Below are 14,085 nucleotides of genomic sequence, written 5' to 3' on the forward strand. Positions count from 1 at the left end.
CAGGGTCGCAGCAACCACTTTGGTAGAGGCCTTTGCCGGGTGGATCAAAGCCCTCGCCACCTTAGGTGCGTCCTGGGCCTTCGCCTTGGGGGGGGGGGGTCAACGCCTCCCTCCCCCCTTTGAGATCGACCGGGTTCGCTCCAGCAGCCTACCCGGGTTCTCGGACTTCCTCTTCCCCGAACCAGAGTGTTGGCTCATGGTCGTATGTGCCGGGGAAGTAGCGCCCTGCTTGGCAACCGAAGAGCCCGACCTTTCGGTACTCCCGGTGCCTGCGGACTCGCGGTGCTTGGCCTTCTGTTGGGCCCCCGTCGCCGGGGCGCCCTCACAGGACTTAGAAGCCCGCTCAGACGACTTATTCGCCTCATCACCTGCTGTGCCCTTCTCCAGCCAGGCGGCGAGGTGGGAACGATGATCTTGTGTGGGCCATTCCGAAAGGTTCGTGCAGAACGCAGTCTTTCTCCACGTGAGTCTTGTTCTCATGAAGGCAGAGTCATCGCAAATGCTCGTCCTCCTTGAAAACGTTCTCTAATCCTCATCCAGGGCAGCACCTGAACAGCTTGGATCTGGGCGTCGAGATTCCCTTGTCCTGGGCCATGTCCATTGAGGTAGGCCGCAGATCTTCCAGAATCCTCCAAGAAGTATAAACTCGACGAAAACTTCTCCCTTGAGGGGCGTAGAAGAATTCCGAAACGGGTCCCCGTTATCGGAAGTAGAAACGGTGGAGCTTGAGGCTCGATTAAACCGGAAAACTAAAAAAACATGAAAACGCAGTAAAAAAAAAAAAACTAGAGCTAAACACGAGGACTCCCAACACTTGAGCGTGCGGTAAAAATCTGAGGATGGCTGCAAGAGGCGGGGCTTAGGGAGAGGGCAGTCATTGGCTGGAGCAGTATGACCCAGAGATCAGTGATTGGTTACTACTAAGAAAGACCGATCAGAAACGAAACTGATACTGATTTTTTCTTTACCGAGGATTCCCAGCCTGACGGGGAATATTCATGAGCATGTGAATCCATGCCAGACCCCATGCTGGAGAAGAAGCATATCCAAAGATTATCCACTCACTTGTGCTGATTCTGAAAAGTAATTTTAAAGTCAATATTTTGTTTTTTTAAATCATATAGTTCATTATAAACTTCATTCATAGGATTGAGTTACACATTCCGTTTCTCTGTAAATATCTATCTACGCAGATGCCTGTATTCTTGCGAAAGTTCATCTAACCTAACGGTCATTGAACCATTTTTAGATTTCGCAGATGTTCTAGTATCCAGTTCTAAAACATTCAGTAGGAATTGCACAACTGTAAAGATGGGTGTAACGCTCACCTGATTCCCGCAGAGGCGCCGGTCTTGACTGGGTGAATGCCGTATCTTCAAAGGTGATGTGTAACACACGGTTGGCTCTTTGGGCTGGACCTCTGTGCACTGTATGTCTGACTCGAAGAGTAAGATGTCTGCAGATAGAAAATATGGGATTAATGAACTGGGGTTATTGGGTGCCTCTCTCCTCTTCCCTTTCTCTTCTCCTGTAGAACCCCAAAGGTTAACGCCCTCACCTTAGGTAAGTGAACGCCGAGCTCTCCATCTGCCTCGGGGCAGGGTGCCGTAACCAGTTTCTTCACTGGATAAGGGTGCAGGCCTCTTGACCTCAGAGGACTGCTGTCCGTCGTTAACTGCACGAACGGTAAGTTCTGGGCACTTCAAATGTCTTAAAAGTCTTTTGTAATGATATCTCTTGTTTTGCAGGGTTCCGGCGATGGCGGATGGCGGGCTGATGAGAGTTGAGGATCGAACCCGCGTGAGGAATAGAAGCGCCTGGAAGCACGTAAGTAAGCGCTTGTAGCCTGCTTCACGATGCGCACTAACTGTCCCTTTTATCTTGCAGGTACAAGTTCGGAGCTTTAGAGAAGCTGAAGGGTGCTGGAATACCCACTGGATTCGGCGTGGGAAGGAGTAATGGCACGTGAGTAATAAAGTTGCCCAATGTCTTTAAACGCACCTTCTTTTGTCTTTCAGATGCGGGATGCAGCGCCGAAGGCCTCCGGAGCGTGCGAAGAGCTGGTAAGCTTTTGTCTTTCAGATGCCGGAATGCAGCGCGAGGCGTTGGTGACAGCCGATGGACCAGGTAAGAGATGCGCTGCCACTGAAGACCGTAGTGCTAACCTGTTCTTTCTTTGTCTTTACAGGTGCTGCTGAAGACTGGATTCCAGGATGGTAAGCCTTTGTTCCCTTAGGCCCAGGATCAGAAGCAGAAGACACGATGAGCGTTCTGCTGCAGAGAATGCAGAATAACACAAAGCAAGATTCATCCATCGGGTGTGGTTTAAATAGCCTCCTGTAGTGCTTAGGTGTCTCCTTCCACAGCCACGCCTAGGTAAGAAAAGAGTTCCTGCTTTCCAGAAGAGTTCCAGTATTCTGAACCTAGGGAGTGGCTCCTGCCCCACCCAACAGGAAAAGTAGTCCCAAACAGAAGAGTATCAGGGGTTCAACTGGCAGGTAAGTAAGCAGCATGGTCTGCTGCAGGTAAGTCCACCCAAGCATTATGAGCCCGGCGCTTCCAGCGCTGGGACTGGGCATCTTTATGAGCCTGGTGCCACTGGCGCCAGGGTCCAAAAGGTCCCAATTGGGACTGGCTGGCACTCGGAACCGGGGTTATGGGTCTGCTTCCAAGGGAGTCGGGCAAGTCCTGATCTTTTGGAAGCAGAGATCATGACAATGGGTTTGTTTTCCTGTCCATTCATAATCAATGTCCATCGTGTTTCAGCATCCATAGGAGATGTTGAAGTGTGTGCCAAAGAGAGGTCTCTTTTGGGTAAGTTCAGGGCAGACCATTAGCAAATGGTATATCGTTTCCGGTATCTCGTGGTTTTTGCAGAAACTACAGTACTGCTCTGAGGCAGGTATTAACTGCGACATGGTTAATTTGTCGCTAGTATGCAGAGTGTTTAGTCCGAGATCCATGTAGGTTGCACGGATAGTGGAATCTGGGAATTTTATCAGGTATTTTGGTAACTCGTTAATAGCACGTAAGTCAGTGACACATTGGCGATTCCTGGCATACGTTGTTTTAGATTTACACGTCTTTATCCAATCATTCTTCATCAATTTTATTTTGGCATGCTGTGGTCTTTGTGTAAGCATTTCGGCTGAAATATCTTCATTTGCCAATTGTCTTAATAGGTCTTCTTTCCAAGCTTGTAAGAAAAGTTATTCATGGCAGTTGGACGATCTCAATATTTCTATTGCTGGTATGTTATCCTGCCGTCATCAATTTGCGCAAGATGTCTAGTTGTTTCCATTTGACTATTGACATTGACGGCGTGGCTATTTCATGGCGCATTTTAATTGGATTGGAAGGTGGTAGTCTCAGGATCTTGCGCCAGAACATTGCTTCCAGTCTTGTCCAGTTAATGGGTTGTACATGAAGCATTGCTTCACTTCCATAGGTTATTCTTGGAATCACACTCTGTAGTACGAGTGTATTCCCTTAAAAGAACATTTTATGCATTTGTGATGGATCACACACCCTCGCCTAGCTAAGGCTTGCATTTTGCCTTCTAGCTTAGTAATCCATTGTTTTTCTACCTTTGATTTATTATGATGCCTAGGTATTTGAATGTTACAACTTCATCTAGGCGGTTCCCATCGATTGTCAGGTTCAGCGGTTTTGGCTTCTTGAAAGGTTGTTTCACCAATGACATAACTTTCGTTTAAGTGGTATTGATACAGAGTTCATTTGCGTTCATATACTCTCCCAAGAGTTGTAGGCTTGTCTGCAGCCCGGACGTTTTGTCTAGTAAAATGTTATCTGCATACATCATGACTGGGATAGAGTTCATTTTGGGAGGATTCAGAGCGCTAGTTTAGATTATCTTCGCAGTCTGCAGTGTACAGGTTATATATAGAGAGTAGCTGCCAAGGGGTAACCTTGTTTTAATACGTTCACTGTCTTGATGGAAGGAGTGGTACTGCCGTCTTGATAATCTGACCGTTCGAGGTGTTTGACAATAACAATTTGATCGGCTACATTGTTACATGAATTGCCTTTTTAAAGAATGCTTATTTAAAAATTGATGTTAAATATTTATAACCGAAACATTGAGTGCAAGTGTTACTTGTATCTGCGGATTTCATTGCTACAGCTCACATTTACTCCTGCGATAGGCCTGTGTGCTCAGTCACACTACCAACTTGTGTATTACAAACCTATACCAAAAGGTGGGTTATCTAATACCAAGCAGTAAGTGTTGTGTAGTCTCAGAGCGTGACTGCATCAATTCTTACCCAACAGGAGGCATCCAGCTGGAACAAATTCATTAGTTCACAGCTATGGTGTGGGTTGGGGTACAGCATCCTTTTTCCATTTGTGGTGCTTCCTACCTTGGGCAGTGTTATTTTAACCTATTCTGAGTTGACCTCAAATCACTTGCACTGGCCTTTCAGCTTGTGCTTCAAGGGGACTCCTCTCGAGTTACTGTGATTTTCCATTTGAACTACTGTTAGGGAGAATTCTCAGAAATGTGCCAATTCCCTCTACCTTACAGACCCCCAGCAACGTTGCTGGATTTGGAGGACTTGATTATTTTTTACCCGGAGAGAGTGAGACCCTTTCCCCCCCACACATGTATTATGCGATTCTTCTACTCTTTCTTTTGGTTGTGGAGTCTGACAAACTCCATAGGCATCATCTTTTACATTGTGGCACACAGCACTAGTGACACAGGGAAGTCTTAGATTTCCACAAGGTTTAAATACCTTCTCTGGGATAAACTACTGTTTCCCAAAGCAGTAAAGTGAAGTGAAAGTGACTACTTACATTTGTAATATTTTAGACCCAGCACACACCATCATACAATAGGGTGCTGAAGGGGTTACCTAGTATCCCTTTTGTCTAACTTCTCATGTAACATGTTTATGTTACCCTTGCCTCACTGAATGGCTGGTGGCAGTAGTTTTGTTTTTACTACTGTGGTGTGCATTTGCCGCGGGCTGCGTTCGCCGCTGCAGTACAGCACCCCAGGGTGCCATTTTTGTGGAAAGGTCCTTCTTGAGATTTACCCTGCGTGCCAAACCAGGTTTGGTCATTGTTTGTTTTGCCTTTGGCGGGATTCACGAGTGAAAATCGCCTCTGGCTCCAGGGTGTCTGGGGTAGGCAGGAAGTGTGGAAGGTGCCAGAAACTCCCTGTGCTTAGTCGCATAGGAGACCCATATGAACTGATTGGCTGGCTGACTGTTGGGCAAGGACAGCCACCCTGCTGGGTGATTGATAGCTAGGCTGGAACGAAAGGGAGAGAAATGTATAAAAGGCGAGTCTTTTGGCCTGCAAGGCAGAGTCAACCACTGGACGAAGGAACCGAATAAGAACTTGTAGAGGACGCCTACTGCACCTCCTGGACCGTTGGTTTGTCCGGTGAAGCCCAGCTGCAGTGCCGAAACGCCAAGTTCGCATTGACAGAAGCCCCTGCATGGACGACTTCTCCCCTTGAGTTGGTGGGACCAATCAACAAAGGAAGCCACCTGGACATCCATGGAGACCCATGCCCTGCCCAAATTATTAAACATGCTGCCAGAGACCCATCACCCTTCATCTCGAAGCTCAAACGCATCTTTTTCCACTGGTACTATCGCCAACAACTTCAAGGAGTCCTGGGTACTCCCACACCTCGAAGAACAATCCCTAGACCCCACCATACCCACAAACTATAGACCCATCACTACAGCTCCCTTCCTGCTTAAAATATTAGAGAGGGTAGCATACCTTCAAATACAGAAATATCTAGAACAAAACCATCTCTTAGGAGTCCATCAGTCAGGCTTCAGGCCCCAACACGGGACCGAAACAGCGTTGATAGACCTCGAGGCTCAAATCGACGTACTCAGGGACAATGGTAAAACCGCCCTGTTACTGTTACTTGACCCATCAGCTGCGTTTGACTTTGTAAACCACAAAGTCCTCTAACCATTTGGACACAGCTGCGCACTTCTCGCAAGAAGCGAAATGCTGAATACAATCCTTCCTGAATAATAGGACCATGCGTGTCTTTTCACCATTAGCATCTGCCGACCCCATTCCCCATCACTTGCGGGGTGCCACAAGGCTCGTCTCACCCACCATGTACAACATATTCACTAAGCCCCTTTTCAATGGTCTTGGTATCACCTATACCAACTATGCAGATACTCAGATCCTCATACCGCTGACGGGAGATTAGGACAAGAATTTGGCCTTGGTGAATAGGGTGTACCTCATCCAGGCATGGATGGCCACCCACGGTCAATGCCTGAATGATGACAAAACTGAGCTCATCATCCTCGGCGGCACCACCCCTAATCTAAATAAACTGACACAAATACACCAGCTTTGACATTGATGGCAACACAATCATAGTTGCTAAAGAAGTTAAAACATTAGGCTCCTACTTGGACGCCACCCTCTCCTTCACCAAACAGGTCAACTCCATAGCCTCTGACACTTACACCTGCAAGCTAATTAGAGCAGCCAAGCCTTTCCTCTCCAAGTACAGCTGCACTACCCTGCCCAGAGGCCCAATTCTATAGAAACTGGATTATTGTAATGCACTAAATCTGAGGGCCAACAAGCATATCATGAATAAAATCCAGATTCTACAAAACGTCCTCATAGCAGCGCTGGGTATTTCAAACAAATGATCACATTTCAGAGATGAACAACTGGCTCACCACCAATGACAAACTTGTGCTAAAAACGGCTTCACTCACACATAAGTGCCTCAATAATGCTGCCCCACGCTAACCCTCCTACAAGAATGGCCAACACAAACTTCCTGAAGATACATAGATTTAAACGATCCAAAATTGGAGGGTGTAGCTTCCCAGTCAAAGCTGTTCAGCTGTGGAACACCCTAGCCCTTGCCTTAAGGGTAGACCAAACATACATACACTTCAGACACTATCATTAACTGGATTAAAGAAAATGACCGCCAATTCAGAGCACCACCCAACAACCCCAACCTATTATCCAACAATGAACATAATGTTGTCTCTTGCTACATACTGCCCGATAGCCCATCCCAAATTCCTCTTGTATTTATCATCCAAGGTCTGTCGCAACACTGACACTCGCGTCGGCCGTATTCTGTTTGTATATAATTTCTCAATGTTTCTTGACCTCCTGACTACACAACTTGTTGACTTGCGTTTCTGTTGTATATACCTTTTGACTACCTCCTATTGCATATATGTGTACAACACAGTAACCAAGCTGAAAATATCCTTGTCTCCTCCTGCGCCCCGATACCCTTCGGTAACAGGTGGTTCTGTTCCAGGGTATTGATGGGGTGAGCTTCAGGGGGGTGGGTGGTGGGGGTAGAGGATGGCTCTTTCACTGTTGAATGAGATTTTGACCTGGTCAATGTGTTCCTACATATCCAGGTCAAGCCACTGGTTCTTGGAAGACTAAGCCTGCTCTGGTCCAAAAGGATCGCTCCGAACTGCGTAGAATGTGGTACCCGAAGTTCAGACATGACCATCCACCCTCCCTGGTGCCTTCTGCAGAAAGCAGACCTCTACCAATTAGAGGGGAGGCTTGTGCATTAGATCATCAACTGCATGTACCTTCATACTTGGCTGCTGAAATGTAGAGTTATAAGGAGTGTGATTTGTCGCAGGGCATCCTGATGTGCTCTCTGCTAGTAGACCCACCACCAAAGGCATCTATGCTGATAGGTGGCATATGTGTTTTGTTTGGGTGCCGGGAGGATGTGGACCGGTTTCCCTGCTCTTTTACATCCTTTGTGCTGGATTTTGTTTTCTTTGGGCATGCCAGTTTGTTGTGTTGGCATGTGACTTTTATTTAGTCTTACATTTCTTATGGGTGTTCTGTTACAGCAGCTGCATTGATGAGATTCTCCAGCATTTGATCTTTCATGGATTCACATGCTGGGCATCCTCAGTAATATTAAAGCGGTTTACCTTTAAACTGCACTTCAGTGCTCCATCAGATGGCCAAGCCATCCAGGCTGTTCCCTTAGCTCCACGCCTGGTCTCAAGCTTTTCTTTAGTGCACTTTAAGTGGGGAAGGGGGGGATAATTCAACACTTGCGCTAGATGGGTGAGTGAGCTCCAGGCGTCGTCAGGTAAACCTGGTTTTGTTTTTCTCACAAGGAGGTGGTGACGTTCAGTGCGAGATATCATTCCTCCTGTAGATGGTCTCAGAGGAAGACTGTTCAGCCAAGTAAGTATTTCACTTTAAAGTTAGTTGAGGGTCCAGGGACTTCAGAGAAGACACCCTAGGAAGATTCCGCAGTGAGTCTGGATGAACTGGATGAGTGGCCTCCCAATCACAGAAAACACCCCAAAGCTATAAAGACATCACAAAGGCTTAAATGTATTTAAAATACCCCAGCCAACAGTACCTCACCTGTTGCAGCAGGAAGACTTCAGGATCTGCAGCAAAAACGTTGTCGATTGATTCCTTTGTCAAGATGATGGGACTTTGGAAGGACTTTTGCAGCAGGGATCACAGGGGAAGGCTCCAGGAAAGAAAGTTTCCTCGCAGCTGGCTGCAGCTCTGTGGATTTAGCGCCTTTTCAGGAGCACAGAAGACAAAATATCACTAGACGGATTCTCGTCGTTTGCAAGGTCCAGCACCCTGGGGAGGGGACTTTTCGGACTGGAATTGTGCCTTTGGAGATCCAGAAGGATACCCACAAAGTTTGTGAGAATTTGCAAGACCGTGCAACGCACAATGGCTCGAGGTCCCAGGTTATTGGGGTATTCCAGCCCTGCAAGGTTGCAGCACAACGTGGGATGGCTTAAAATTGACTAGTGGGTCCCACCATGCTCTGGGTCAGGGTTGTTTTCAGAGTCCCCAGGTCGTGTGGAAGGAAGGGCTACAGCAGGTTCCGGTTACACAGCAGGCTCCCCTGTCGCTGGAAATCGTCTCAGCTGCGGTTTCTTCATCTTCCTCTTCGGTTTCAGTGGTCGAATACCTCTTCAGCTTCCAGGATCGGACTATTATGCAGGAGCCCAGCCAATCAAAAAGCCTTGCAATATTCAAACTACATAGGGGGCGGCTTGGCAATCCTTTCACGACAGCCAGCCTCCCAGTTGGAACTGGATTCTCACACCTAGGCTGGAAGACAAAAGACTGCAGAGTTTTGGACTCCTCCCTCGCTTCCTACCTTCAAAGACTCTGGTGCCTGGGCGGACTTGACCAATGTCTCACGCCAAAGTTAAGTTTACACCAAGGATATTCCCACCCTGGATGTCATGAGAAAGGACAAGGAACTGGCAAAAAAAGAAGACGGGGGCCATTTTGGTAAAATGAGCACCCATGGGTACCTTTCCCAGGGCTGTGTAAAGGTGTACCAAATTAATAAAGGGTTCACTGCCACCAGCCATTAAAGGCACGTCCAGAAGTTTTGCCTTGACATCCAGGGCAAAGCCGGATGTTCCGTAGCAAAATGCATCTCCTGTTGACTAAAGGCCTGGCCACGCAGTGTACAGTGTCCATGCAGGATTGGAGGATTTGGTGGGAACAAAACAATCTCTCATGTCGACCACACGAATGTGTTCTGCCGGCTTGGTCAACAGAAACAAAGTCTGAAGGCGCAGGCTTATGCTTCTTGGCTATGTCTCGGCCAACAGTTCGAGCCGAGGCCGGTTTGGACCACAGTTCAAGGAATGGTGCTTCTCCTGCCTGGTTGAAAAGTAGGTCACTCACACTGCGGGTGTCGAGAGGAGACGAATAAACTCAAGATATAAACCAGTTTAGCTAGCGGGTGCTGAAAAGAAATCTGAGGTTTACCCAGAGAAAGGAACAGGTAGAGTTCCGGGATCGAGTCCAGACCGCATGCATCCTTAAGTATCCAGACCTACCACAACTTCCTCTACGTAGAATTACTCTTAAAAGTCCCCAGACTCCCTGGGGCATAGGGGTTTCAATTCAAAGGGAATGGGGGGCTAGCGCCTCATAAATGTCCTCCTTGTGAAACATACTACAGAGGAATTCCTGTGCTACCAGTGGTCTGCGCCGGTGACGGCATAGGATGGTAAAGTCTAGGTTGGAAAACCAAGGTCTGAAAAAAGAGCGGTGTGCTTGAGACCGGTTTTTGTCAATCTTCAACGTGGCAAAGGCATATGGCCAAGAGATGTCAATGTGTGCTGGCTCTGCGACAAAGACGTCAGCACTGGGGATGTAGCGGTCTACGCTCAAGCCACTGACAAAGATGTAGAGCACCTTAAGCCAGAAGGCCCCCCATGCCTCTGGAGTAGAGTATTAGGGTAGGGAAAGGTCCCCAAGTTGCCTGGTCTTCGAAGGAGTCCATGGAATGGCGACTTCTTTTCCTCAAAGAAAAACAATATTCAAAAGATCCGCCCAGGTGAACTACACCTCTTGAGGTGCTTCCGTTTCTTTTAGTTCTTGCAGACCGGTGGCTGTTCTTCGGTGTGACTTTCAGAAGAACTAACTAGTCCGTTTTGCTCTTTTCTCCTTGAGAAAAGTGAACAGTTTCACCTTTTAGTCACAAAGCCCCGTGGGCCGAATCAACTTGCAAATCTTCCTATCCGGTGTGTCATGCCTCTCACCAAGGCAGTAAAGAGCAATCCTGTGCAGGGCTTAAAACCAGAGTGTTAGATAAGTGTTAGGGAGAGTTATTTTTTTCGTTCATCCCCTCTCCTACTGAGACCCCCCTGCACTTTTTGCTGGACTTCTGGACTCTTTTCGTTTAATCCTGAATGAGTGGGGCATTGTTCTACTCATTCATTCTTTGTATTCTACCTGTGCTATGGAGTCTGTCGGCTCCATAGCTCTTAAAGGCATCTGCGTTTTACTACTGCAGCACACAGCTCCTTGTTGGCGGGGACCCCTAAGGCCCTCCTTTGAGATTATTTTCTTACTACTGTTACTAAGGATAGAAATAGTTTGTATCTCTACCAAAACTTTTGTCAGAATGGCACACATCACCTTATGTGGAGTGTCAAAGGGATACATAGTATCCAGCTTCTCTCTGCTCCGGTGACTATTTAGTCACATTGACAACCCTCTAGTTATGGCTGGTGGCAGTGCTTTACCAACTATTGTGTCATTTCTGTGCTGCAGGCTATGTCCATAGTCTCAGTAGTGCACAATAGCGGCACCCAAGTACTAACTTGGAGCCGCCCTTTTTTGCCATTACTAGCGTTCTTTGTTAACACTTCTACCATCCTGGGAGGGGGAGCTCAGTGTGCACGTTTTGCCTTTGGCGGAACCCTTGGGTGTCCCTGTCTAGGCTCCAGTGTCTGGGCAGGCAGTAATTGGGGGTTATGTAATATTTCCATAGTAATGATACATCTTCCTGACTGGTCAAACTCAGAACCTTTTGATTTTACTTGTGGATTATTTTTCCTTATACACTCACGGAAAATTTCTTTATGGGCGTCATTTTTTAAGACTTTCCATAGTGTCATTATCCTCCGACAACTTTTTGTCAATAGAGCCTATTGTTGCTGGGTTGCCCTAGGGACTCCCCATTTAACTTTCTTGTGCTAACCTTGAGTGAACTACAGTTCGCAAGGGTAGAAAGTATCTTTGGACCCCTTTTACAATTTATTAAGTGAAACCAGCACACCCCACCTTATGTGGAGTGTTGGGGAGATACAATGTATCCCCTTTAGCACTAAAACGAACAATTATGTTACAAGAACAAACTTACCTTTAATGGCTGGTGGCAGTGATCATTTTTATTAAATTTGGTGCACCTTTACTGCAGGCTATGTGCACAGCCCCGGTAAAGGCACCCCATGGGTGATCATTTTACCAAAATGGCCAGTCTTACCCTCCTCGCTCCCCCGACATACATGGTGGGAAATGCCTGTGTGTGATTTCTATCTTCAGCGGGAGTCATGTGGACTCCCCGCCCGGGCTACAGAGTACCTGTGAAGGCAGGAAACGAGGGAGGAGTCCAAAACTCTGCAGCCTTTTGTCTTCCAGCCTGCCTGAGAATCCCGTTCAAATTGGGCAGCTGGCTGTCCTGAAAGTACCTCCAACACCCCCCAACTTTGAATGTTGCATGGCTGATTGATTGGCTGGTTTCCTAAATAAAAGTCTGATCGTGGAAGCTGAAGAGGTAGTCTACTACTGGAACCAAAACTGAAGGATGAAAACGCATGCGAGTCGAGTTCTAGCGACCAGAGAGCCTGCTGTGCAACCAGAGCATGCTTCTACCCTTCCTTCCAATCGACCTGGGGACTTCGAAAACAACCCCCCTCACCCAGAACCTTGCAAGCCCTTCTAAACTCAAGACCACCTGCATTCTGAACCATCCCACACGGTGCTGCAACCTTGCGGGGCTGCAATACCACCAATATCCTGGGACCTCAAGCTATTGCGCGGTGCACAGTCTTCTGAATTCCGCGTCTTGCCGACTTTGTGGGCATCCTTGCTGGACCTCCAGACACGTGAAGAGAGTCCAAAAAGTCCCCTCACCAGAGTGAGGGACCTTGCAAACAACGAGAATCTGACTAGCGATATTCAGTCTTCTTCTGCGCTCTTGAAAAGGGCGCCAAATCCAGAGTCACATCCAGCCGCGGAGAAACCCTTGCCTGAAGCCTTCTGTGTGGATCCATGCTGAAAGCCCATCCAGGGTCCTGTCTTCTGTTCGATTCTAATTGATCCGGCCGCGGCTGATTTTGCCACGGCCGGAATGTTCGCATGAGAAATGTGCGAACTACCAAAAGTTAGCACCTTTCTCATGTGAACACTTACATACTACGGGGGCTGCAGGGGTTTCCCCCGCAACCAGTGCTCACTATACTTTAAAGTATAGTGAGCGGGGTGTTGCGAGGACACCCCTGCAGCCCCTGTTTATTTCCAAAAAGGTTTTGGGTGGGTGTGCAGCGGGGGTGTCCCCTGCAACACCCCGCTCACTATGCCACACAGTAACAATATAGTGAGCGGGGTGTTGCAGGGACACCCCTGCAGTCTTTTTTTTAATTACCTGCAATGCTACCACCAAAGGTTCAAACTTTTGGTGTTCAAACCTTTGGTGGCAGCATTTTTCGGTCGATTTGTATGGTCAGACTTTTTTCTCGGTCCCATCGTACCAAACCTGTCCTCCTGACAAGGAATGCAGCGCCTGGGTTTTTGGATGCAGATCCTGCCGAAAAATCCTCTTTGCTGAGGTACTGTGGTGGCTTGGGCATTTACTTACCTCCAGTCTCTTGTGATTCCAGTGTAGATTTGGGGAGTTTTCTGTGATTAGGTCTCACCAAGTTCACCCAGGCCAACTGCTGGAATCTTCCTAGGGCGTCTTCTCTGAAGTCCCTGGACCCTCAACTAAAGAAAAACACTTGTTTGAACAGTCTTCCTCTGGAACGCTGAGCTTTGCCTACAACTGAGTCTTATCCCACCACTGCAACCAGTGTTAATACAGTTTTTCTGAAGTCCAACTAAGGGCTTAGTAGAACCATGAAGTGGTAGAGTCTTATACTAACAGCTGAGTCTTGTACTGTCTCAGTTGAATGGTTTTACTAAGCGCTTAGTTGGAATTCAAAAACTGTCCTAACAGTCAAAGAGAATCGTCAAAAATGTCAAAAAACTAAGCAGAGTTCTTGAAGCATGCAAAGTCCCACAGAAAAAAGGAACTGTGGTGCAGTGCTTCTATATACAAAGGCCCCAATGTCATTTCTAGTGTGCGGCACTCAGGAGTTGGGGTGATCAGATGCGTAGCCACACTGCTACCTACAGCTGCAGAAAGGTTTGCCAAGAGCAGCTGCACTGGGAGAAAAAGATAAGGAATCCTTGGAAGGAATCCATTAGAAAAATCAAGTTTAACAGCCTTCCCAAAGCATACAGTATGCAGAAAGAAATGGGGGAGGAGGAGAGGGGACTACATATGTTCTGAACCAGACACCATACCCAGTGCAGGATGCGTAGAGTTGCAGAGTGCAACTCTAACACGGAGCTGTGACCCCAGGTGGTGAAGCAGTTTCTGAAGGCAGCTGGAGGTGCAATATATGGGATTAAGGAATGCATTAGATGGGAAATTGGGCACCCTGATGAGCTCTAGTTTGGCTGTAAAAAAAAAAGTTTAAAAGGCTGCAAGGAATTGAGGCAATAGGCCTG

At 47.5% G+C, this 14,085-nt stretch overlaps 1 protein-coding gene across 4 annotated transcripts in view; it reads right to left on the reverse strand.

Annotated features, from left to right (window-relative positions):
• The window catches only part of KIF4A (kinesin family member 4A), an 807,676-nt gene that overhangs the window by 215,602 nt on the left and 577,989 nt on the right, over nucleotides 1-14,085 (reverse strand). The gene's annotated exons all lie outside the window — the stretch shown is intronic.

Source organism: Ambystoma mexicanum, chromosome 5p (assembly GCF_040938575.1).
Source record: "Ambystoma mexicanum isolate Mex_15411 chromosome 5p, UKY_AmexF1_1, whole genome shotgun sequence".
NCBI classification, from domain to species: domain Eukaryota; kingdom Metazoa; phylum Chordata; class Amphibia; order Caudata; family Ambystomatidae; genus Ambystoma; species Ambystoma mexicanum.